Source organism: Macaca thibetana, chromosome 1 (genome assembly GCF_024542745.1).
Source record: "Macaca thibetana thibetana isolate TM-01 chromosome 1, ASM2454274v1, whole genome shotgun sequence".
NCBI lineage: Eukaryota > Metazoa > Chordata > Mammalia > Primates > Cercopithecidae > Macaca > Macaca thibetana.
In genome coordinates, this window is record NC_065578.1 from 43,037,172 (window position 1) to 43,061,371 (window position 24,200).

The 24,200-nt window shown below is 48.0% G+C and overlaps 2 protein-coding genes across 7 annotated transcripts in view; both read left to right on the top strand.

Moving 5' to 3' along the window:
* ST3GAL3 (ST3 beta-galactoside alpha-2,3-sialyltransferase 3) overlaps positions 1-24,200 on the top strand; it is a 233,153-nt gene that overhangs the window by 163,462 nt on the left and 45,491 nt on the right. The gene's annotated exons all lie outside the window — the stretch shown is intronic.
* The window catches only part of ATP6V0B (ATPase H+ transporting V0 subunit b), a 96,519-nt gene continuing 93,524 nt past the window's right edge, over positions 21,206-24,200 (top strand). Inside the window, exon 1 of the mRNA XM_050800376.1 lies at positions 21,206-21,209. The gene's annotated coding sequence lies outside the window, so the exon portion shown is untranslated. The remainder of the gene's footprint in view (positions 21,210-24,200) is intronic.

Consider the following 24,200-nt stretch of genomic DNA (forward strand, 5'->3'; position numbering starts at 1 on the left):
CTGACTAAATTGGGGACAGCTCCCATTTCCCTTTATCTATCCTATCACCACATTCCTTGCAGCTGGCTTGGGCTTGGGGAGGGAAATGGAAGCGGCAGGTCCTGCTGACCTAGTTGTGCATTCTGCCATATCCAGGCCCACTGTGCAGCTGGGCCCAGCACTCTGGGCTTCCTTCCCAGGACCAACACCAGCAGCATCAACAGTGGACAGAGCCAGGTGCAGTGGCTCACGCTTGTAATCCCAACACTTTGGGAGGATCACTTGAGCCCAGGAGTTTGAGACCAGCCTGGGAAACATAGCAAGACTCTGTCTCTACCAAAAAAATAAATAAATAAATTAGCATAATAGTGTGCACTTGTAGCCCTAGCTACTACTCAGGAGGCTGAGGCAGGAGGATTGCTTGAGCCAGGGAGGTTGAGGCTACAATGAGCTGTGATCATGCTACTACACTCCAGCCTGGGTGACAGTGTGAGACCCAGTTTTTTTTTTTTTTTTTTTTTTTTTTTTTGAGACGGAGTCTCGCTCTGCCGCCCAAGCTGTAGGCTGTAGTGCAGTGGCGCGATCTCGGCTCACTGCAAGCTCCGCCTCCCGGGTTCACACCATTCTCCTGTCTCAGCCTCCCTAGTAGCTGGGACTACAGGCGCCCGCCACCACGCCCAGCTAATTTTTTGTATTTTTAGTAGAGACAGGGTTTCACCGAGTTAGCCAGGATGGTCTTGATCTCCTGACCTTGTGATCTGCCCACCTCGGCCTCCCAAAGTGCTGGGATTACAGGCGTGAGCCACTGTGCCCGGCCGAGACCCAGTTTCAAAAAAACAGTGGACAGAGTCTAAAGTGGCTCTAAGGACATATTAAATTCTGGATTATTCTTCCTTCAAAACATTGAGTTTGATGGTCTCCCTCCGTTGACTCAAATAACTGGATATTGCATGTCTGTCTGTTCACTCATGTAATACATTTTTATCGAGTGCCGGGCACTGTGTGGGCACTGGGGAAATGCTTTTTAAAAATGCAGGCATAGTCCCAGCTCATTGTCTGGGGGAAGTAAATTGAAGTTGTAGCTCAGGGTTTCGGAGACATTCAAGTCAAGTTGAAGAGTGAGAGACTTGGTTGAGTGCTGCCTCACAGCTGCATTTCAGTGCCTGGCTCTGACCAGGCCACAGCACACACCACTGCTAAGTGTGGGGCTGTGGGGAGGCCGCCCTGCACCCACTCCAGGCTGGAGGCAGTCACACAGTAGCTCTGCGGGCTGTGGCAAGAATGAGACTATGACAGCCCTGGAGCCTCAGAAAAACTGGCTTGTGAATGACTTTGCACGGACCAGGGTTGTAGACAAACAGAAATGACATCTGAAAAGACTCCTCTGAGCAAGTCCCCTGGCACATTCACACAAGTCAAGTTCAAACAAAAGGCTGTTGATGACATTTCTTCGCACAAGTCACGAAAAGCTTCAGACCAAGGGTGAGCAGTTTCTGCTTCTGCAATTCGGAGATCATAAAGAATAAAGAATGGATTGGGGAAAGCATAGCTCCATCACTAAGCCAGCCTCCGCCCCCTAGAATGGGGCCTGTCTGGTCAGTATGATGTTCTTAATCCTGGGAGACCCCACAGAGGCCCCAGTCTGGCAGAGAGTGTCCTCAGGGTGTGGGAGAAGCCTCCTCCTCCTCTTCCACCTCTGTGGAGCAGCGACCAGGCCTCCAGATAAAAGCATGCTTGCGTCAGCACCTCATAGATCTCGATCCGGACCTGCCCATGGTGACTGCTGCCCCACTTCTAAGCCCCAGAGACCCTAAGTATTCTGCCCCTCCCTGAACCCCTAAGCACTCACTGTCTACCAAGCCTAGTGCAGAGGTCTAGGGGAGAGTGACAGATAAGAAACTGAGTGGGGGCTGGACGCGGTGGCTCATACCTGTAATCCCAGCCCTTTGGGAGGTCAAGGCAGGCGGATCACCTGAGGTCAGGAGTTTGAGAACAGCCTGGCCAACATGGCAAAACCCCGTCTCTACTAAAAATACAAAAATTAGTTGGGCGTGGTGACTCACGCCTGTAATCCCAGCTACTTGGGAGGCTGAGGCAGGAGAATCATGTTAACCTGGGAGATGGAGGTTGCAGTGAGCTGAGATGGCACGATTGCACTCCAGCCTGGGCAACAAGAGCAAAACTCTGTCTCGGGAAAAAAAAGAAAGAAAGAAACTGAGTGGGCATTGTGGTTACTGTAGCAACAGAGCAAGCACAAGGAGCTGTGTGTGCTCTGATAAGAGCGCCTGGCCAAACTGCAGGCAGGAGAGGCTTCCCAGAGGTGGTGACACCTGTGCTGCCTATTGGAGGACAGTTAGAAACTGGCCAGGTAGAGAATCTAGGGAAGGGCAGGAATCACATGGAGGGAAGGAGACACACTTGGAAGTAATTTGGCCTATTGGAGTACAAGTCCTCGGCAAGAGGCCTTGGATGTCATGCTGAGAAGTTTGAACTTTATTATGAGGTCAACCAAGGTTTCAAAGCAGGGAGGGAAGGACAGCATCAGATTTGTGCTTTAGAAAGGTCATTGCCTGAAATGGGGAGAAAGGGTTACAGGAAGTGGGACTGAGAAAGGTAATGCTTGGGAAGAGGTGATAAGGACAAGTTCATGCGATATTAGGGGAGGAGAAATGACAACATTAGGTGGCTGGTGGAGGGATGAGTAAAAATGTATTCCTAGTTTCTGTTTCAGGCAGCTGGCAAGATAGCGGCGCCATTTCCTAACATAGGGAACACAGGGAGAAGAGCATGCTTACGGGGCAGCTGTTGAGTTCATTTGGGGAGAATGCTCAGCTTGAAGTTCCTGCGGGACATCCCTGTGAAGCACCCAGGTCCTTTAAGGGATTTTTTTTTCCAGTTTCTTCCTATTGTAAACAGAGTATCTACATACAACATTCGTATAAGTAAGTCTTTATGCAGCTTCCTCACTATCTCTGACATAGTGAAATAAATTTTTTCATTACATCACATGAATTTGTAGTATCTCTCCCTTTGAGTCACCAAACTTCTCAACGTGAAACCTGTTCACTTAAACTTCCTTCCCTCCCCTTTCTCCATCACTTATTTTATAAGCATTTCCATATACTGGGCACCATGCTGGGTATTAAGGATGAAAAGTAATACATTATCCTTACCCCAGAACTTCAGTCTAGAGTGAGTCAGACATGAAAACAAAATTATATTGTGCTGACATGATGGTAAATGGAAGTCTAGGGTGCCACGAATACACAGAAAGGAGACACCTAATCAAAGTGAGGTGTCAGAAGGGGCTTTTCTCCTAAGGTAGATCACTGGGCTCACTCCTCTTCTGCTGTTATTGTTTACAGGACCTCTTGACCTTCATTCTGATCATCTGCTAGCATTAAAGGGCCAAAGAAGACCTTTTCATTGGTTCGCTGGTGATTGCTGACTCACCATCATGAAGTTGAAAAGTTGTCTTTTTTGTTTTAGTTTTGTTTTTGGCAGGGGTCAGTGCCATAAGTGTTAGTGGGTGGGATACATTATGTCAGTAGCTCCTTAAGATACATGGTCTGTGGACCTGAAGTATTCATGGCCCCTCAAGGCCACATGCAACCAGAGCCAAGCAGCTGGGCCTTTCCCAGGGCTCCCGACCTCCTCTGGAGTCATCACTGTCTGCCTCACACTCCCATATATTTTCAACACTGCCGGTTCTCAAAAACACCCAGGTAAGGACATATCATGGCCCCTTTCAGCAGCCTGGGAAAATGCCTTGGAAGTTTCTTTTTCTCCCCTACTGTAAGCCTGCAGGACAGGGAGGATCTGTGACAGAGAATACCTGGGAGAAGCCATCTTTTGGGGGAAAGTGGTCAGAGAAAGATTTTTGAAGGAGGCGATTTTTTTTTCAAGGCGGGGTAACTCACATTTGTAATCCTTGCACTATGAAGCTCAGGCAGGCCGATCACTTGAGCCCAGTAGTTTGAGGCCAGCCTGGGCAACATGGCGAAACCCCATCTCTACTAAAAAAAAAAAAAAAAAAAAAAATTAGCCACGTATGATGGTGGTGTGCACCTATAGTCCCAGCTACTCAAGAGGTTGAGGTGGGAGGATCCCCTAAGCCCAAGAAGTTGAGGCTGCAGTGAGCCATGATTGTGCCACTGCATTCCAGCCTGGGTGACAGACTGAGACCCTATCTCAAGAGAAAAAAAAAGATTAAGGAATTAGGCAGTTGAAAAATGACAGGGTAGGTATTCTAGACAGAGGGAATGCATAAACTGAGAACGTGATGCACATAAGGACACTCAGATAACTGCACATGGTTTGGTGCATTTGGCACATAGTGTTACATCCTAGATGCTGGAAGACAGGCTAGAGAAGTAATCTAGAGCAAGATCATGGAAGACCTCACAAGTCACTCCAAAAGGACTCTAGATTACATCCTTAAAGATGTGGGAAATTAGGCCAGGCGCAGTGGCTCATGCTTGTAATCCCAGCACTTTGGGAGGCCGAGGTGGGTGGATCACAAGGTCGGCAGTTCAAGACCAGCTTGGCCAAGATGGTGAAACGCTGTCTCTACTAAAAATACAAAAATTAGCCAGGTATGGTGGCGGGCACCTGTAATCCCAGCTACTTGGGAGGCTGAGGCAGAGAATTGCTTGAACCCGGGAGGCGGAGGTTGCAGTGACCTGAGATCACACCACTGCACTCCAGCCTGGGCAACAGAGCAGACTCTGTCTCAAAAAAAAAAAAAAAAAAGATATGGGAAATAATTGACATGTTTTAGGCAAGAGACAAGATTGACCTAATGAGATTGGCTATTCCAAAAGATTGCCCTCACCCAATGTGGAAGATAAATTGGAGGAGGGAACTTGGAAGCATGAAGCCCAGTTAGGAGGCTGTTGTGGTGACTGGTGAAGGCAGTCCCATGGGGATGGAGAATAAAGACTGTTTGAAGAACACTGAGGAAATAGAATCAAAGTGTCCCTTCTCTCCTCCCAGAACATCTTATAAGGTACTTTTCCATCGCCAGCACATGTCCTGATGACATTGTTGTCTGTCTGCCCCTCCAGAGCACAAACTGCATATTATTTCTCTTTGTGGCCAGCCCTAGCCCCTGACAGTACCTGGCACTGACTAGGTGCTCAGCAAGTGCTCATTCTGAGTATGGAAGGCTAGGGAAAGGGAAGAATCTGGAATGACTCCCAGGTTTTTGTCTTCAAAGGTAGGTGTATTGGTCTGTTTTTATGCTGCTCATAAAGACATACCCAGAACTGGGCAATTTACAAAAGAAAGGAGTTTAATGGACTTGCGGTTCCACGTGGCTGGAAAGGCCTCACAATTGTGGCAGAAAGTGAGAGGCATGTCTCACAAGGCAGCATTCCCTCACATGGCAGGGAAACTCCCATTTTTAAAACCATCAGGCTGGGTGCAGTGGCTCATGCCTGTAATCCCAGCACTTTGAGAGGCCGAAGTGGGTGAATCACCTGAGGTCAGGAGTTCGAGACCAGCCTGGCCAACATGGTGAAACCCTGTCTCTACTAAAAATACAAAAATTAGCTGGGCGTAGTGGCTCACACCTGTAATCCCAGCTACTCAGGAGGCTGACGCAGGAGAATCGCTTGAACCCGGGAGGTGGAGGTTGCAATGAGCCAAGATCACGCCACTGTACTCCAGCCTGGGTGGCAGAGCGAGACTCTGTCTCAAAATAAAAAAAGCCATCAGATCTCGTGAGACTCATTCACTATGATGTGAATAGTGCAGGAAAGACCCGCCCCCATAATCAATCACCTCCCATCAGGTTCCTTCCACAACACATAGGAATTGTGGGAGTTACAATTCAAGATGAGATTTGGGTGGGGACACAGCCGAACCATATCAGTAGGAAAATTGGAGGTGCCATTGATTGAGGTAGAGAACCTAAGAAGAAGATCATTTGTTTCTTTTATTTGATTTCTGACTTTTGGGAGGAGGAAAGGGCAGAGATCATGAATTTGGTTGTGGGCATAATGAGTTTGAGATGCCTCTGGGACACTTAAGGAAAGATGTAGATAGTCATTTGTATATGTGGGTCTGGGGTTCCCAGGGAGAGGTCAGAGTTAAAGATGATGCAGTGGGAGTTATCAGCAAGCACATAGATGAAGTTTTGGCAGCAGCGAAGTTGTATGGAGAAGGTGTGTTAACTGGGTCCCAAATTGGCAGCTTATGAGCTAAATCTACCTGTAGACATGCCTTATGGCACAGTGTTTTAAAATAATGTGAATATTTTTAGACAGTATGTAATTCTAGCTTGCTGTAACCCTGCCCCTTCTTGTTTTCTTATATCTGGCCCATTACACATATTTACCATACCTTCTTGGCTCTTTTAGGCATTCGAGTTGGTAATTTTTTAAGGAAGAAGAAAATGGAATGACCTAACTCTGGGGAATACTAATATATAAGGGTTGAATAGGATGAAGGAGAATAGGGAAAAAATGGCTGGAAAGATTAGAGGAAATCAGAAGAGAATAGAATTTCTCTCCAAAATTGTGGGAGGCTATATAGACAACGTACTTGTATAATAAAGTATAAAATGTAGATTCCTCTTCATCCAGCAGTTCCACTTCTAAATATTGTACATACAAAAGTAATCGTATGTATGTATGCATTACTATAATATGCTGTTGCAGCATGTTTATGATAATAGCAAAAAACTGGAAACAGCCTAAGTGCCTCTGAGCCAAGCATGGTTCATGTAGTATGTCCCTGTGATGAAATAGTATGTAGCCATGAAAAATGATGTCAGACTGTATTTAATGGCATGCTCCCACAGTTTATTGTTAAATTTGTTAAAAAGCAAGTTATGGGACACTATATATAAGATAATTCCATTTATGTTAAATGTCTGTTTATGGAAGGAAAAGTCTGGAAGCTTTCACACGCAAATCACAAGAACTTCCCAATAGCTAAATCTAGTAGACCTTTCTCTGGCCTCTGTGCCATTGACCTGTCTGTGGCTTTTGACACTGTTTAACCTTTCTTGGCTTTCTGCTTCTTGTCTTTTTTCCCTAACTTTAGTCCCATAGGCTGGCACTCAGGACTGAAAAATGGCAGAGTCATTCCTGGGAGAGCCCTTCAAAACTAGCAGTTTGTTTAAACCCTGGGCATACCCAAAGCAGGGCACTTACTGGGCAGTTCTTCCTGGAAAGGAGCAGTTAGGGACAGTATCTTCCTGACTCTCACCCCCTTGAGTCTACATATCTCTTCTGGGGTAAAACCCTTCCCAGGGCTCTGGGTACAAGTTTCCTCTCCTTGCCCACGTCCCCCACCCTCTAGCAAAGTTGCCTGGCTAGCCCCTCTCTCCCACGCCTTCTGTTCAATCAAGGGGTTATTTTTAACTGTGTTGTGTATACCATGCTTAAATCCTGGCAAAACACCAGAGCTTTGGAAGAGACACCCGAGATGGAAATAGTCTCCCACAACCTCTGGCCCCTTTCCAGCGCTTTTCCTTTTAAAGAGAGTAAACAACTAATCCAAACTGTAGACAGCCCAACGAAGAAAGTCCCTAGATGCTAGCACTGAGCAGCTGAACCCACAGCCTTGGCCATGACGTTAGACTGGGGCCTATCTTCAGCCCAGGGTGAGTCCAGGGAGAAGATGGTTCTTGCCACTTTCCTGGGCTTGGTGGTTCTAGAACCCTGTATCTTGGAATCATGGAGATTACTTAGTCCATTCCCCATTTCCAATAGCTAGAAGTCCTTGACCTGCAGAAACAGCCCGTTCATTTCAAGATACTCATCAGTAATTGGAGAGGCTTAATTATGAAAAGCCAGAATCTGCCTTTCTACAACTTCCCCCTGTGGTCTTAGTTCTGCCTGCCAGAGGACATAGGACAAGACTAATCCCTTTTCTCCATCAGTTGTTCAGAGATTTGAAGCTGGTGATGTCTCTTGCCAGACATCTCTGCCCTTATAGGGTATCATAAAGGGCCCCTCACTATCAGAAAACCAGAGAAGAAGTGGTTTTCTTCTCAGGGAGCATAGCAGGAGAAGCATCTCCCCATTTTTGATGCTCCTCATAATGCCTCACACCCAAAAGATGCTATTTTCTTCAATGGTCATGTCCCACTGACCATAAGCCTATTCTTGACATGCTCTTGCCAAGCCCCCTCCCTTCCTTCTCAGCACGTATGATGGAATGTGTGGGTCCAAACCAAGCTTGGCAAGGTAGCTGTCATTCTGGAGTATTTTGGATCCTCTTTGGTCTCCAATATAAACTGTTCCTTTCCTTTCTCTATGTCTTCCATAGATTTGAGGATTAAGCCGTTCTGTTCTTGTCTAAACAGTGCACATAAAAAGAGCGACTGAGATAAGCCTAACGCAGAAACTTGCCCCCTACACTGCAGGCAGTTAGCGGGGCTTCTGTCCTCTGAAGTTCACCAGCTTCTATCTCTCAGACCACCCTCCCTGTAGCCTACATTGGTATCCATCTCACACCTGGCCAAATCCACCTGGAAGGGCAGTTGCCTCATGCTTTCCTAGACCTTGTCATGGTCCACATGTGATATCTGAGAGCTACAGGCAAGGACTCATGCCCTAAAGAAGAGCCACAAAGTTCTAGAAGGAGCATTTACCCCAGAGTCAGACATCAGAGGCTCAAACCTGGTTCAGCACCTTCTCTCTTTGGACAAGTCACTCAAACTCTAAACCTCAGTGTCTTCATCTGTAAATTAGGGGGAATGCCTATCTACTTACTTCAAATGAATTTTGTGAGGCTAAAATGATATTGTATAATGAAAAACAGTAAGAGCAAGGTGTTGATAATTATTTCGTAAACATTTATTGAAACCCTGCCAGTATGTAAGCCCTGTAAGTGACATAAGTAGGAATCCCATGAGCCCTGTTGAATTTTGATCCAGCAGGAGATCTGCTTAGGCCTCCAGGCCATCGAAATCACAGGCCATGCTGGGAGGAGGGGAGCCCCAAGTATGGGGAAGGGAACCTGGGACAGGGCAGAGCAAAGGCTTCCCAGAAGGGGCTGGAGTCAGGCTGAGAACAGGCCACCTTCACTGGTCTGGTCTGGTGTCAGGACACATGTTGTGCATAAAAGGCCTGAAACCCAAGGGAGGCAAGGCAGGAGCGAGACCTCAGGGGTTGGAACTGGAGATGGAGAAGCTCTCAGAGAGCTGTGTCTCTGGAGGGTGGGGGTGGGAGCTGGTTGACATGAGGCTGAATCCCAGGCCAGGACCTATGGTTCGTGCATGTGAACTGTTCTTGGGAGAGCTGTGATGGGAAGAGGACAGGCTTGAAGCTAGTGAGGACGTGGCCATGGGGTGAAGTGGGTGTCTGCAGAGAGGAAAAGTAGAATGTTTACAAGGGCCACTGTGGAAAGGAGAAGAGGCTGGTACTAGGGAACCCCAAAACTATTGAGCACGGAGCAGGCCAAGTGGGCCAGGAGTCTGTGGCAGCCACCTGTCTGCTTGTGTAGGTTTTCTCCAGTAGGTTTCGTCCTCCCAGTAGTGAGGTAAGGATTCTGAGAAGTAACCCCCATGCCAGAAAGCTTGGCCCAGATTGATTCTGCCTCCTAGGATTCATGTGTAGGAAACAGCCTCTGTTCCTGAAGTGAGGAGAAAGATGCTGGGGCTTGGGGCAGTGACAGGACTCAGGCCATTCCAGAAGGGAGCAGCCATGGCCCAAATGAGCAGCTGGCCACAGATAATAGTTCCCGGGACTGTCCTACATGTGGGACAACAGCAGGCTCCAGTGGATGGAGCACTCCAGCCTCTTTGGAATGAGGTGGCCGAAGTACTTGGCAAGGCTGTGCACTGTAACAACGAGGGGACCAGAAGAACCCTGGTAGAGAACTCAGAAGGAGGCTAGGGATACAGCCAGGCAATGTGCTACATGAACCTTTGAGACTGAGATATGAGCCTATGGGTGACGGCTTTTGGACCTGTGTTAATGGAGTGTGAGGGAGAGGCTGGGGTGTGAGGGAGAGGCTGGGGTGTGAGGGAGGGACTGGGGTGTGAGGGAGGGACTGGGGTGTGTGGGAGAGGCTGGGGTGTGTGGGAGAGGCTGGGGTGTGGGAGAGGCTGGGGTGTGAGGGAGAGGCTGGGGTGTGAGGGAGAGGCTGGGGTGTGAGGGAGAGGACTGGGGTGTGTGGGAGAGGCTGGGGTGTGGGAGAGGCTGGGGTGTGGGAGAGGCTGGGGTGTGAGGGAGAGGCTGGGGTGTGAGGGAGAGGCTGGGGTGTGAGGGAGGGACTGGGGTGTGTGGGAGAGGCTGGGGTATGGGAGAGGATGAGGTGTGAGGGAGAGGCTGGGGTGTGAGGGAGAGGCTGGGGTGTGAGGAAGAGGATGGGGTGTGAGGGAGAGGCTGGGGTGTGAGGGAGAGGATGGGGTGTGAGGAAGAAGCTGGGGTGTGAGGGAGAGGCTGGGGTGTGAGGGAGAGGCTGGGGTGTGAGGGAGGGACTGGGGTGTGAGGGAGGGACTGGCGTGTGTGGGAGAGGATGGGGTGTGGGAGAGGATGGGGTGTGAGGGAGAGGCTGGGGTGTGGGAGAGGCTGGGATGTGGGAGAGGATGGGTGTGAGGTGGAGGATGGGGTGTGGGAGAGGATGGGATGTGAAGGAGAGGCTGGGATGTGAGGGAGAGGCTGGGTTGTGTGGGAGGGACTGAGGTGTGAGGGAGAGGATGGGGTGTAAGGGAGAGGATGGCATGTGAGGGAGAGGATGGGGTGTGAGGGAAAGGATGGGGTGTAAGGGAGAGGATGAGGTGTGAGGGAGAAGCTGGGGTGTGGGAGAAGATGGAGTGGGAGGGAAAGGCTGGGATGTGAAGGAGAGGAGGGTGTGTGTGAGGGTAGGAAGGGGTGCGTGGGAGGGAGGAGAGGGTATGTGGGGGAGGGGGAGCGGTATGTCAGAGAGGGGTGTGTGTGGGAGATGATTGGGATGTGAGAAAGAGGATGGGGTCTGAGGGAAAGGCTGGGGGTGAGGGAGAGGAGGGGGTGAGGAGAGGAGGGGACATGGGGGAAGGAGGAGGTATGTAGGGGAAGGGGAAGGGGTGTGGGGGGAGGAAGGTGTGTATGGGGGAGATGATTGGGGTGTGAGAGAGGATGGGGACTAGAAGAGGATGGTATATGAGGGAGAGACTGGGGTATGAGGGAGAGGAGGGGGTAGAGGGAGAGGGATGTGGGGGACCGGGAATAGGAGGAGAGGGAAGAGGGGTGTAGGGGGGAAGGGGTGTGGGGGGAAGGAGGAAAGGATGTATTGGGGAGAGGTGTGAGAGGGTGTGTTGGGGAGGGGTGTGAGCGAGAGGGGGTGTGAGTGGGGAGGACTGTCTCGGGGTAGAGAGAGTCCTGCCAGGGCTGCTGGTAAGGCACCTGCTGCTCTTCACCCTGCCTCTGACCGGATACTCCCTGAGGGAGAGGGAGGGCATGGCTGATACCAAAACTGGGAGGGGAGAGAAGGAGGTAAAGGAAACTGACAGTCATTGAGCAACATGGTGTGCCAAGAACTTCGCATGCCTTATCTCACTTCATCTTCACAATAATCCATGAGGTGGTAGGTGTTATTAGCCCCTTTTTACAGCCATTCATTTGACAAAATATTTAGTGAGTGCACTGCTCTAGTACTGGAGGTAAAGCAGTGAGCAAAAGTGACCAACACTCCAGCCTTCGTGGGGCTCATATTCTAGTGGGAAGCAGGCAAAGAAATGATATAGAAATAGGCATACGGTATATTCGATGGTGGGAAATACTAGAGAAAAATAAAACAGGAATGGAAGTTCGAGAGGGGCTGCCATTTGAGACTGGGAAAGATCTTCATGGGAAGGTGACATTTAAGTAAAAACCTAAAGGAAATCAGGGAAGGCCAAGCTGATATCTTGGGGAAGAGCCTTCCAGGCAGAGGAAACAGCCAATGCAAAAGCTCTGAGATGGGATCCAAATGCAGGAAAGAGGCCTGGGTTAAAGAAGTGGGAAATATGAGAGATGAAGTAAGAAAGAGAAGTCTGAATCATGGGGGTGTTGGAGGTCACTCTAGGAATGGAGGATTTCGAGCAGAGGAATAACTTCAGTTTTAAAGGATCATTCTAGCTGCCTTGATGAGAATAGACTGTTGCAAGACAGTCCAACTGGGAGGCTGTTGTGAAATACAGGAGAGATGATGGCAACCTGGACCATGGTGGAAGCAATGGAGGTAGTAAGAAAGCATCAAGGTCAGGGTATATTCTGAAGGGAGAGCTGACAGGTTTGCTGCCAGCACAGGTGTGAGTATGAGAGAGAGTAATTTAGGCCAACTAAAAGTGTGTAGCCTGAGAAATTGGAAGAATGAAGATGCCGTTTACCAAGATGGAGAAATGACTGCAAGAAGAGCAGGTTTTAGGAGCATTATGAACTCAAGTTTAAACATGCAGAGTTTGAGATACCTCTTAGACGTCCAAGTGTAGCTATCAAGAAGGCAGGGGAAGGACCGGGTATGGTGGTTCACGCCTGTAATCCCAGCACTTTGGGAGGCTAAGGCAGACGGATCACCTGAGGTCAGGAGTTTGAGACTATCCTGGCCAACATGGTGGATGAGATCACCAAATAAGTGAACATGGATGGAGGAGAGAAGCCAGGACTGAGCCCAGAGAATGGTGTGGGACATTGAGGGAGCAACTGCAGAAGGGAATGAGAAAGAGGAGCACCCAGTGCAACATTAGGAAACCCAGGAAAATGTGATATTCTGGGAACCAAAGAAAGTATTACAAAAGGAGTAATTAACTGTGTAATATGTTGCTGGTAGGCAGGATGATTGTATAAGTTACTATACAAACTAGGACACTTTTGAGAGTGAAAATGGACAATATTAATTACTCCAGGATAAGACACATAAACGAACATTGTTCCAGGCAAATCACAATGTATGGTCACTCTGTTGATAGGTTAAGTAGAGAATTGACCATTGGATTTAGCAGCATGAAAGTAATATGTGACCTTAAAGGATCATTGATATAAATGGGAGGAGAGAGATTGGAGACGGCAAGTGTAGATAACCCTTTGAAGGAGTGTTTCTGTAAAGAGATGGAGATAAACTAATAGGTGGTCACTATATGGGTGATAGTTGTACTGTTCTTTTAACTTTTCTGTATGAATGCTTTTCATAATGTAAAGTTAGAAGAGTGCAAATTTTAAAACCTTAAAAAAGAAGAGAGAAGGAGTTTAATATGGATAAACAACATATTTGTATGTCTCTGGGGATAATCCAGAAATGAGATGATGTAAGAGTGAAGACTTCCTGGAGCAGTGTCCTTTAGTAAATGAAAAAGATAAGATCTAGGGCACAAAAGTTGGCCTTAGTTACAACTATGGGCAGTTCAAATATAAAGTAGAGAATATAGGCACAAATGCAGGCAAGTGGTGATATGCAGCTTGTAAACATTCTATTCTGATTGTTTCACATATTTCAGTACCATGGTAAACAAGGTTATCTATAGGAGCAAGAATGAGGAAGGTGTTGGAAGTGTAGAGAGAAAAGAGAAAGTATGAGTAGTCATCCAAGAGAATGGAAGAATGACTGAGCTGATAACATGTGTGATTGCCAGGAAGTGTAAGGGCCTCACTGGAATTTTGAGTGAGACCAACCAGCAGCCAGCATGGTTTTTCTCCAGCCAGCCATATTCAGCTGTGCAGGTACATCCCCAGAGTAGGTAAGAATTTCAATTTAATCAAAGCTGTGTTTCCCCCAAATGAGAGAGGAAGAAGGAAGCTGAGGGTGAATGCAAAGAAGTGATTATAATGATTGATTTGGAATTCAAGCTGGATGAGAATTGCAGTAAGAATATAAGGAAGTAAAGGACAATGAAAAGATGGCCAAGCCAATGGCTTGATGATTTCAGTGTGTTGAGGATTGTTGGAGTTTAGCTACAAGAGCAGGTAAGCTATAGATACATAGATTCATGGAGGCAGTCAGGGAGTGAGAGCTTGAGACTGATATTAGAGAGGGCTTTAGTTATTATTAGCGACCCAGTTTAACATATAATTTAGGAGTAAATAGCTGAGATAGGAAAGAGATTAAAATCACTGGAGGAGGGGAGGCCAAGGCAGGCCTGCCTTGGAGTTTACCACTTTCTGTGTTTGGAATTGATATGGTTTGGCAGTGTCCCCACCCAAATCTCATCTTGAATTGTAATTTCAATTGGGGTTTCCCCCATTATGTTCTCGTGATAATGAATGAGTTCCCACGAGATCTGATGGTTTTAAAAGCATCTGGCATTTCCCCTGCTTGTACTCACTCTCTCTCCTGCCACCTCGTGAAGAAGGTGCCTGCTCCTGTTTCACCTTCCGCCATGGTTGTGTTTCCTGAGGCCTCCCCAGCCATGTGAACTGTGAGTCAATTAAACCTCTTTCCTTTAGAAGAGAACTCATCTCTCCTGTTTCCTGCTGTTTGAGAAAAGAATACACAAAAATACTGCAACTGATAACTGCTTTAGAATTTCCCTTCTTCTTCTTCTTCTTCTTCTTCTTCTTCTTCTTCTTCTTCTTCTTCTTCTTCTTCTTCTTCTTCTTCTTCTTCTTCTTCTCCTTCTTCTCCTTCTTCTCCTTCTTCTCCTTCTTCTCCTTCTTCTCCTTCTTCTCCTTCTTCTCCTTCTTCTCCTTCTTCTCCTTCTTCTTCTTCTTCTTCTTCTTCTTCTTCTTCTCTTCTTCTCCTCCTCCTCCTCCTCCTCCTCCTCCTCCTCCTCTCTTCTTTTCTTTCTTTCTTTCTTTCTTTCTTTCTTTCTTTCTTTCTTTCTTTCTTTCTTTCTTTCTTTCTTTCTTTCTTTCTTTCTTTCTTTCTTTCTTTTCTTTGAGACAGGGTCTCACTCTGTTATCTAGGCTGGAGTGCAGTAGCGTGATCTCGGCTTACTGCAGCCTCGACATTCCGGGCTCAAGTGATCCTCCCCCATCAGCTTCCCAAGTAGTTGGGATTACCTTGCCACCATGGCAGGGTAATTTTTAAAATTTTTTGTAGAGACAGGGTTTCACCATGTTGCTCAGGCTGGTCTCAAACTCCTGGGCTTGAGCAATTCACCTGCTTCGGCCTCCCAAATTGCCGGGATTACAGGCATGAGCCACTGCGCCCGGCTTAGAATTTCTCTTCACTTTATTTTTTATTTTTTATTTTTTTTGAGACGGAGTCTCGCTTTGTCACCCAGGCTAGAGTGCAGTGGCCGGATCTCAGCTCACTGCAAGCTCCGCCTCCCAGGTTCACGCCATTCTCCTGCCTCAGCTTCCCACGTAGCTGGGACTACAGGCGTCCGCCACCTCGCCCGGCTAGTTTTTTTTTTGTATGTTTTAGTAGAGACGGCGTTTCACCGTGTTAGCCAGGATGGTCTCGATCTCCTGACCTTGTGATCCGCCCGTCTCGGCCTCCCAAAGTGCTGGGATTACAGGCTTGAGCCACCGCGCCCGGCCTCTTCACTTTATTTATTTATTTATTTATTTATTTTTTTGAGAGGGAGTCTCGCGCTGTCGCCCAGGCTGGAGTGCAGTGGCCGGATCTCAGCTCACTGCAAGCTCCGCCTCCCGGGTTTACGCCATTCTCCTGCCTCAGCCTCCCCAGTAGCTGGGACTACAGGCGCCCGCCCTCTCGCCCGGCTATTTTTTTGTATTTTTTAGTAGAGACGGGGTTTCACTGCGTTAGCCAGGATGGTCTCGATTCCCTGACCTCGTGATCTGCCCAACTCAGCCTCCCAAAGTGCTGGGATTACAGGCTTGAGCCACCGCGCCCGGCCTATTTTTAACTGAGCCTATAGTTGAGCAGGGAGAGATCTGTCAAGGAAGGGGGTGCTAGACTTGCCAAGCACAGGGATCATAATTGATTTGTGATCCTAAAACATCAAGACTGGAAGAAAAGCAGCTCAAGTCATAGAGCAGACCATGAGGGGAGAGAGCCAGTCAAGCATCGGAATTGAGGCTCTTAGCTGTCAAGTATAAAAGATTCAGTCCATAGAGGCCATCATAAGGTACAGTGGCGGGAAAGGCTAGAGATTTGGGCCTGAGTCAATAATGTGGAACTGCTGAAGATCTTCCAGTGGAGGGACAAGATAGGCTGGGACTTGCTTATCTCCATAACTTTACCAGGTATTGGCAGTACCATAGCCTGGAAAGGTGTCATGTGTCTAGAATGACCTACAGCAAGTCTCTGGTCCTCCTTCCTGGTGGTTGGCTGGATGGCCATGGGGTGTGCTCGTTGCATGTGGATGGACGAATGTGAAAGAGGGATGCTGCAGCCCAGTAATTTATGGTTGTGACAGGCCCCTATCCAGTGGGCAGGGCCCATTGTAGTTATTCACTCATTCATTGATTACCTACAATGTGCTAGGTGCTGTTCTAGGTACTGTGCATGTGATGAAAAGACAAGGCATGGTGACAAAACTGTCACCTCTCAGCTCACCCAGGAGGTGTGCAGAGGTGAAAAATGGCAGAAATAGGAATATCAGCCTCTGCGTTTGTATGGGGGCTGAAATTCTTATTGTGGGACAGTTCTCCCTATGCATCTTGACAATAGTCTGTGACAGGTTTCTGTCTATCACTAGCTTGACCCATTCCATTTGGTAATTGATCAGGTGTTCGGAGAGAGAGAGAATTCTGCCCCTACAGCCTTACCCAAGGTCTCCAAAGTCGAGAACAATGTTTGAGCCCCTGGACTGAAGAAGGCAGCTATAGTATTTTCCTGTAGGAACACAGTCCCCAGCTAGGACTAAAGGGGACCTGCATGGGAAATTCCGGGAGCAGTGTGCATTCATGCTTTGCCCAGTCTGGGGCGGTGATAATGATTGTGATGTCATCTAGCCACATGGGTGCAGGGTCTTCAGACTTCCCTAGTCAGCAGAGTTGGCTCACCCTTCTCACTTCCCGGCAGAGAAACACACAGAGGCCAAATTCAAGACCCCAGAGACAGCAACAGGCAGGTAGGTTTCTCCTTAATCTGTGATTTGGACGCTCTTCACTGAAGAAAAGAGAGAAGGAATAGATTTAGGGAAAGATAATGGGCTCCTTTTTTGATATGTTGAGCCTAGGTGCCAGTAGGTTATCTTGGGCAAGATACTCCAGGTGCAGTTGGATATATAAGTCTTGAGCTCAGGACACAAGTCTAAGTTTGGGACGGAGATTCAGCAGCCCCCAGTTAGAGATATGTGTCTGGATGTCTGGAACTGGAGCCCACCTGTAAACAGTCACATTTTCCAGCCTTTTCTTTTTAAAATCTACCTGGGACTGTAAGCAATGATGGGATGCAGAGCAGATAGTGGTCAGCAGTGACTGCCCTCGTGCCCCTCCCCTGAAGGTATAGGGTCTCATCTCACAGGACAGCATCTGCTCATTCTCTGTCATGTTGTCTCCCTCCTTAGCAGAGGAAAGAAGATGGCTGAAACCTTCCCTTCCAGGAATCTCATTTCTCGGGGTTCAGAAAGTAACATATCTGTATTAATTTCCTGTGGCTGCCCTAACAGGTGATTCCTTCACAGTTATGGTGGACAGAAGTTCCAAGTCAGTATTCCTGGACTGAAGTCAAGGTGTCAGCAGGGCTGGGCTCCCTCCAGATGCTCTAGGGCACATCCATCTCTTGCCTCTTCTGCCTCTGGTGACTGCTAGCATCTCTTGTCTCGTGGCCGCATCTCTCCAGTCTTGACCTGTGGTCACATTGCCTTTTCAAAGTCTGTGTGTGGTCAAATCTCAATCCACCTCTCTCCTCTAAGGATTCAAAATGCTGTTAGGGCTCACCTAGATAATCCAGGATTATATCCTCATCTCAAAATCCTGCTTTAGGAAGTGTACATCCTACCAGAAAAACACAAGCAATAAACAACTAAGAATTAAAATAGTAAATTACCACAAGATAAATGCCATGGGAAGAAAGAAAGTATGGCAAGGTGACAAGGAGCAAGTTGCATTATTAAATAGGATGGTGAAGGTTGGCCTCACGGGAAATGAGAGATTGAATAAAGACTGGAAAGAGGTGAGGAATGAGCCAAATGTGTGTCTGAGGAAGAACATTCCAGGCAGAGGAAAGAGCTCTAGTCAAGACCCTAAGGAAGCAAGGAATGTGGCTGAGGGACTGTGAACAGAGGGAGAGTAGTAGGAGATGAGACCAGAGAGGAAGTTGTGGTGAGGGAGATCATAGATGGCCTTGTAGGCTGTTGTAAGGATGTCAGCCTTTACTCTGAGATAGAAAGACGTTGCCCATGTGGAAATATTGATCTTTGATAGAAGAATGGAATTTTGCTCAGTTTTATCAAGAGAGAAGAGCAGACATGGTAATTTTGTAGATTTGGTGGGAGGCAGATCTCTGATCTCACTTAACAAATATTTATTCAGCACCTTTTATGCTAGGCACAATTCTGAGTACTGGGGGGCATGACAGTGAACAAAATGGGCAGCTCCTGTTCACATGGAGCTTACACTCTCCCGATAATAACAAGTGCACATGGGAGAGAGGAAGCAATGCACAAAGAGTGATACGTGCTTACGGAGAAAACAAGAGAAGATGACATGAGAGAATGACTGCGGCAGGAAACCCACTTTAGACAGAAGAGTCAGAGAAGACGTCCCTCAGGAGGTGACATTTGAACAGAAATCTGATTGAAAACGTAGGACCAGCCTTGGGAAGATCCAGAGCTGTTCTGGAAAGTTGCAGACTCAGAAAAAGGCTTGTATTTAAGGACTGGACAGAAAGCCAGTATGCTGTAACAGGGTGAGGACGGAGTAGGATCTGGGGTGTGGCGAGACACTGGTGAGCATTAGGCCCTTTAACCTATGGTTTGGCTTTATTTGGAGACAATGGGAAGGTTCAAACCTTCATGGCATGGTTGGCATGGTATGGTTGATGATTTATCATGCTGGCCTCCTTGAGAGAATGGACTCTGAAAGAAAGACAAGAGCAGAAGCTGCTCATTGACCATCATAGTGGTCCAGAAATGATTATTTCGACTGGGGTCATAGCAGCGGAGAGAGGTAAGTGGGTGAATTTAGAATATGTTTAGCGATTGTATTAATAGGACTTGCTGATGAGTTGGATGAGAGGCAGCCAAGAAAAAGAGATGAGTCAAGAATGACTCCAAGGGATGCCATCCAGTTGGCAAGAGGGAGATTTGTTTGTAAAATAGGCGTTGCTCTTTGTGAGGATCTGGGAATATGGGACTGAAAGAGAAAAAAGAATGACTCCTAGGTTTTGGCTTGATCAACTACATTAGCTTGGCCCTGCCTTCCTCACCATCAAAGCCAGAGCCGCTGCTCCTGCACTGTGACCTGGCATATCACTGGTATTTTCACCACTGCTTTGAATCCCATCATACTCCTGTCCTTCCATCAAACCTGCTACAGCAGGGCCCAAACATGGTTGGATCCATCCGACTTTTCCTGCTTCTACTTCTGGGCTGCTTAGCACCACTGCCTTGGCAACACACAAACACAGCCTTGGCACTACTGTGGCTTCATGCTCTCCGGCCTCTGTACACAGCTTAGCAATCCTTGTCCCTGTCCCAGGGGAGCACGAATTGGTCTGGTTGGCCCTGGAAAATCCACATGGTGGAGGCTGTCACCCCAAACGGCTCCTGTCTCTTGCAGCCCACAGGCATTTACTGAGCACCTGGTGTGTATTTGGCTGAGAGCTACGGGTGCCACAAAGTCTGCTGGGGAACTGGGCAATAACACTAGCATGTGCTAAGTGCTAAGAGGTCAGTGTGACTTACCATGGTGACTGTCCCAAATCTTTCCTATTCATAAGTCCCTACAGTCTACACCCTCACACCACAACCCCAAATCTTCCCAGGGAAAAGCGTCGATCTGGTGAGCATTCTCTCAGGTTCTCCATACTTCTAACCTCACCTATTGGAGTAGCCATCTTCACATCCTCCTACCTTTCCAGGGAAAAGATATCCTGTTTTCTGTGTTCCTCCCCTTATACTCTGGATCTATTCCCTTCCTCTCCTCCAGGGCTTCATTCCACTGTTACCCCTGCTGTCACCTACCTGCTCCCTCTCTCTGCTTGACTCCTTTCCATCTGAATACAAACATCTCAGTTCTTCCCCATCCCACTTCATCTCCAGCCTCCATTCCATTTCTGTCCTCTCCTTCACTACCAAGTCTCTTTAGAAATTGTCTGATCTCTGTCTTGAACACTTTCTCACTTCTTTCCCTCCTCAACCCCTGCAGTTGGTTCTGTCCTCTCCATTCCCCAATAGTGTGTTCCCTAAGGGGCCAGTGACTTTCATGTATTACCAGAAGTAGTGCGGTTAATACGAACGTGGATATAAATAGTGCCCATCCTGAGGTCATTGCGAGATTAAATACGAAAATGGAGAGAGCGCTTAGAACAGTGCCAGGAACGCAGTAAGAGCTCAGTTGTTCATTGCTGTTATTACTGTTATTATTGTGACGTTGATCATATATTTCATAACTGCCTCTCTGTTTGACTGCCTTACCCATTATCCACCAAGGCAGGGACTCTGAGTTATTTTATTTTATTTTATTTTATTTTATTTTGGGACAGAGTCTCACTCTGTCACCCAGACTGGAGTGCAGTGGCGCCATCTCAGCTCACTGTAACTTCCTCCTCCTGGGTTCAAGTGATTCTCCTGCCTCAGCCTCCCAAGTAGCTGGGATTACAAATGCCCACCACCACTCCCAGCTAATTTTTGTATTTTCAGTAGATACAGGGTTTCACCATGTTGGCCAGGCTGGTCTTGAACTCCTGACCTCAGGTGATCCACCCGCCTCAGCCTCCCAAAGTGTTGGGATTTACAGGCGTGAGCCACCACGTCCAGCCTCTTGAGTTTTTTATATTCGCAGTGACTAGCACAGAGCCTGAGATAAGCTGGGGCTTAGCACATATTGGAGACATGGATGGTAGATGTTGGTCACCAACAGGACCGTGCCTTTGGGCTTTGGGCTATGTGGCCTCTGCAGACCATCTGGCCATCAACCAGGCTCTTCCTGGGGGAGGGGCGCCTGCCTGTCATGGCAGCTTCTCAGCTCACAGTTTCCTCCCCAGTATTCCCCACTTCCCTCCCTCCTTCTTCTACACAAGGCACAGGCTGTCAGCAGAGTCAGTGGGAGCCTGTCAGCAGGAGCCCAGGCACTGCCCCTTGAGGGCCTCTGGCTCAGCCTCTCCTCTCCTCCTTCAGCACAGGCCTCCCTGCCTGTCACACATGTCATGCATGTGGCTCCAGCCTGTCTGGACACAGATGTGGCCACAGTTCCTAGGCAGGCGGGGTGGGGGCAGTAGCTGGCAGTATTTCAGACCGGGGGTGGGGGTATCTGTGAACGTTGGAAATATCACTGGAAGCCTGGTGCTTTGGAACAGGGATATCAAAGTGTCCATGAGGATCCACACAGAGGTGGTCCCCAGACCTCCAAAGGTGAGCAGGAATTGGCCTGGATTGGCCCTGGAAGATCCACATGGTGGAGGCTGTCACCCCAAGCTGCTCCTGTCTCTTACAGCTCACAGGCATTTGCTGAGCACCTGCTGTGTGCTTGGCTGCAAGCCAGGGGTGCCGTACAGCCTGCTGGGGAACTGGGCCATAACATTAGCATGTGCTAAGAGCTCACTGTGCACAAAGAACACTGATGACCCAGAGGAGTGCTTGGTCAGTCCTGTGTGGCTCCGGGAAGACCTCAGTGAGGTAGAGATGCCACAGTCCAGTCTTGAGGAATGAGCAGAAGTTCAGCATGTGAATGATAAGGAGATGAGAACCCCAGGCAGAGGGAACAGTGGTATAGAGGCATGGAGGCGTTAAAAGAGCCTGGCCAACTCTGGAAATTATACGTGGTTGTACGGGGCTAAAGCGTAGGGAAAGGGAGGAGAAAAGGGGGTATCTGAGGCTGGAGAGGTAGACAGGAGCCTTGTAAATCAGACTGAAGAGCTTAACCTTTACCTTCTAGGTAGCAGTTGCAGTTGGTAATATCTCGTATCAAACTAATTCAAGCAAAAAGGAAATTGTATTAGTTTACGTAACTGTGAAGTTCAGGACCTGAACTATCTTTAGGCCCACCTCAATCTAGGACTCAAACAGTGTCTTTCTCCCTGCAGCCATAGAAGGTGGCTCCAGCAGTTCTAAGCTCGAAGTTGGCACATTTTTTTTCTTAAAGGGCCAGATAGTAGATGTTTTCGGCTTTGTGGGCCATATAGTCTCTGTCACAAGTTTCTGCTGTTGTAGGACAAAAGCAGCCATACATTGTTTAAATGAATAGGTGTGGCTGTATTCCAATAAAATAAAATTTTTTATAGAAACAGGCAGCTGGCCTATAGGCTGTAGTTTGCCTGACCCTGTTCTAGGCTTGCATGGTTTGTATAGCTCACTATCTTAGAGAAAAAAAGAGACTCCCACAGCCCCCAGCGTCCAAATACGAAATCTCAGAGAAGACCATGGTGTGTAGCACTTAGGTCAACTGCCCATTCTTTTATTTATTTATTTATTTATTTATTCATTCATTTTTGAGACAGGCTCTCACTCTGTTGTCCAGGCTGGAGTACAGTGGCAAGATCATAGCTCACTGCAGCCTTGACCCTTCCAGGCTCAAGCGGTCCTCCTGCCTCAGCCTCCTAAGTAACTGGGACTACAGGCGTGCACTACCATGCCTGGCTAAATTTTTCAATTTTTTTTTTTCATAGTGACAGAGTCTCACTGTGTTGCCTAGGCTGGTCTCAAACTCCTAGGCTCAAACAGTCCTCCCACCTCAGCCTTCTAAAGTGCTGGGATTATAGGCATGAGCCACCATGCCTGGCCAGGTGCCCATTCTTGAGCCACTTAGGAAGGGGTCTCCTGGTTGGTCAGCCCGGACATGTGCCCATCCCAGTAGCAGTGGTGGGGATCAGCCGAACCAGGAGCATAGGGAATGAAAAGTGGGATGCTATTGTAGAAGACGGGAAGAGATGTGGATATCCACTGCAACATGCCAACAAGAAGGAGCATGAACTGAGTGCCTGAAAATACCAGTGATGATCCAGCTTGAAATTGGTCCTGACACAGCCTCAGGCACCAGGCCGGCCCTACAGTGCTGATGCACGCCCTGCCTGGCCTTTTCCTTCTGTGCAGTATTTGCATTTCAGCTGCTTTGTTTATACCTAGTCAGAATGCACTTGCCCACTCATTCTTCCTCACACGTTGCTCCACCTGCCTGGGTGGAACTAGAGGGCAGAGTCACAAGGGTGCAGGCTGGGGAGGGTGCCAGGCTGAAGCCTTTGCCTCTGCCCTTGGTGGGGGCTGCTTCCCTCCTCCAGCCTCTGCATTCTCTCTTCTTATCTTGAAGGGACAGTTACTTATGGTTCTCTTCTCTTCTGTGCTTTTGTCTTACAACTACCCTTCTCAACATTCTCCACCAGGCTTACATTTATTTATTTGTCTTTCGAGGTTTAGCTCAGCGTTGCCATTATCTCCTTTGAGAAGTCTTTCCTATACCCTCAAGTTGGTCAGTGACCTTTGTACCAAAATGTAGGATGCTATTCCAGAATATAGAATGTGGACATGTATTTTCTTATGATTATTTATCTACCTGTCTCTACCACTAGCTTCTTGAGGAAAGGACCAAGGCTAATTTACCTTTAGGTTCCGAGCTCGTACTCAGCACTGAGTAGGCAAGCAATTGTTGGTTAGGGCTATGTTTTCCAGCTCCATCTAGTCCCGCGTAAGATGTGGAAGCAAGAGCTTCCTGAACAGGCTTGGAATAGTACTTGTTGGTTGGCACCTGGTGTTTGTCTCTTTACCTCTGAGCTGCCTCTCTAAGGACATATGATGCCCACCTGCTCTTAAATGTACCATCCTTTCTCCTTCAACCCCTGCTTTCCCATAGGACCCATCTCCCATGGGATTCATTCAAGTGGTCAGCAAGGGGAACTCAGCAAGATATATATTTGACAGGGCATTTAGAAAGTGTTTGCGTTGCTTGCTTAGACATACACCAGGCTCTTCCTGTGCATGGCCCTTTATGGTGGGGCTACAGCAGCTAGATCCCAAGCAAGACCATGTAGACTCTAGAACACCTATCTCCCTACATTATGTCTATCCCACCACTACTCAGAGAAGGTTCTAGGAAGGTGCATCTGTGGGATTTCGCTTCATTCTGTTGGATGACAGTCTCACCTTGTGGGAGCCAAGGCCTGTGGTTGAATCTAATGGACTGATGTGCTGTGGTCCCTGGTCTAAGAACTCATTGCTGGGCTCTGCCTTCCCTTTGTCTCATGGGCTGCTTGCACTCATCAAACTCATTGGGAGAAGTGGCTAAAAGGCTGGCCACCTAACC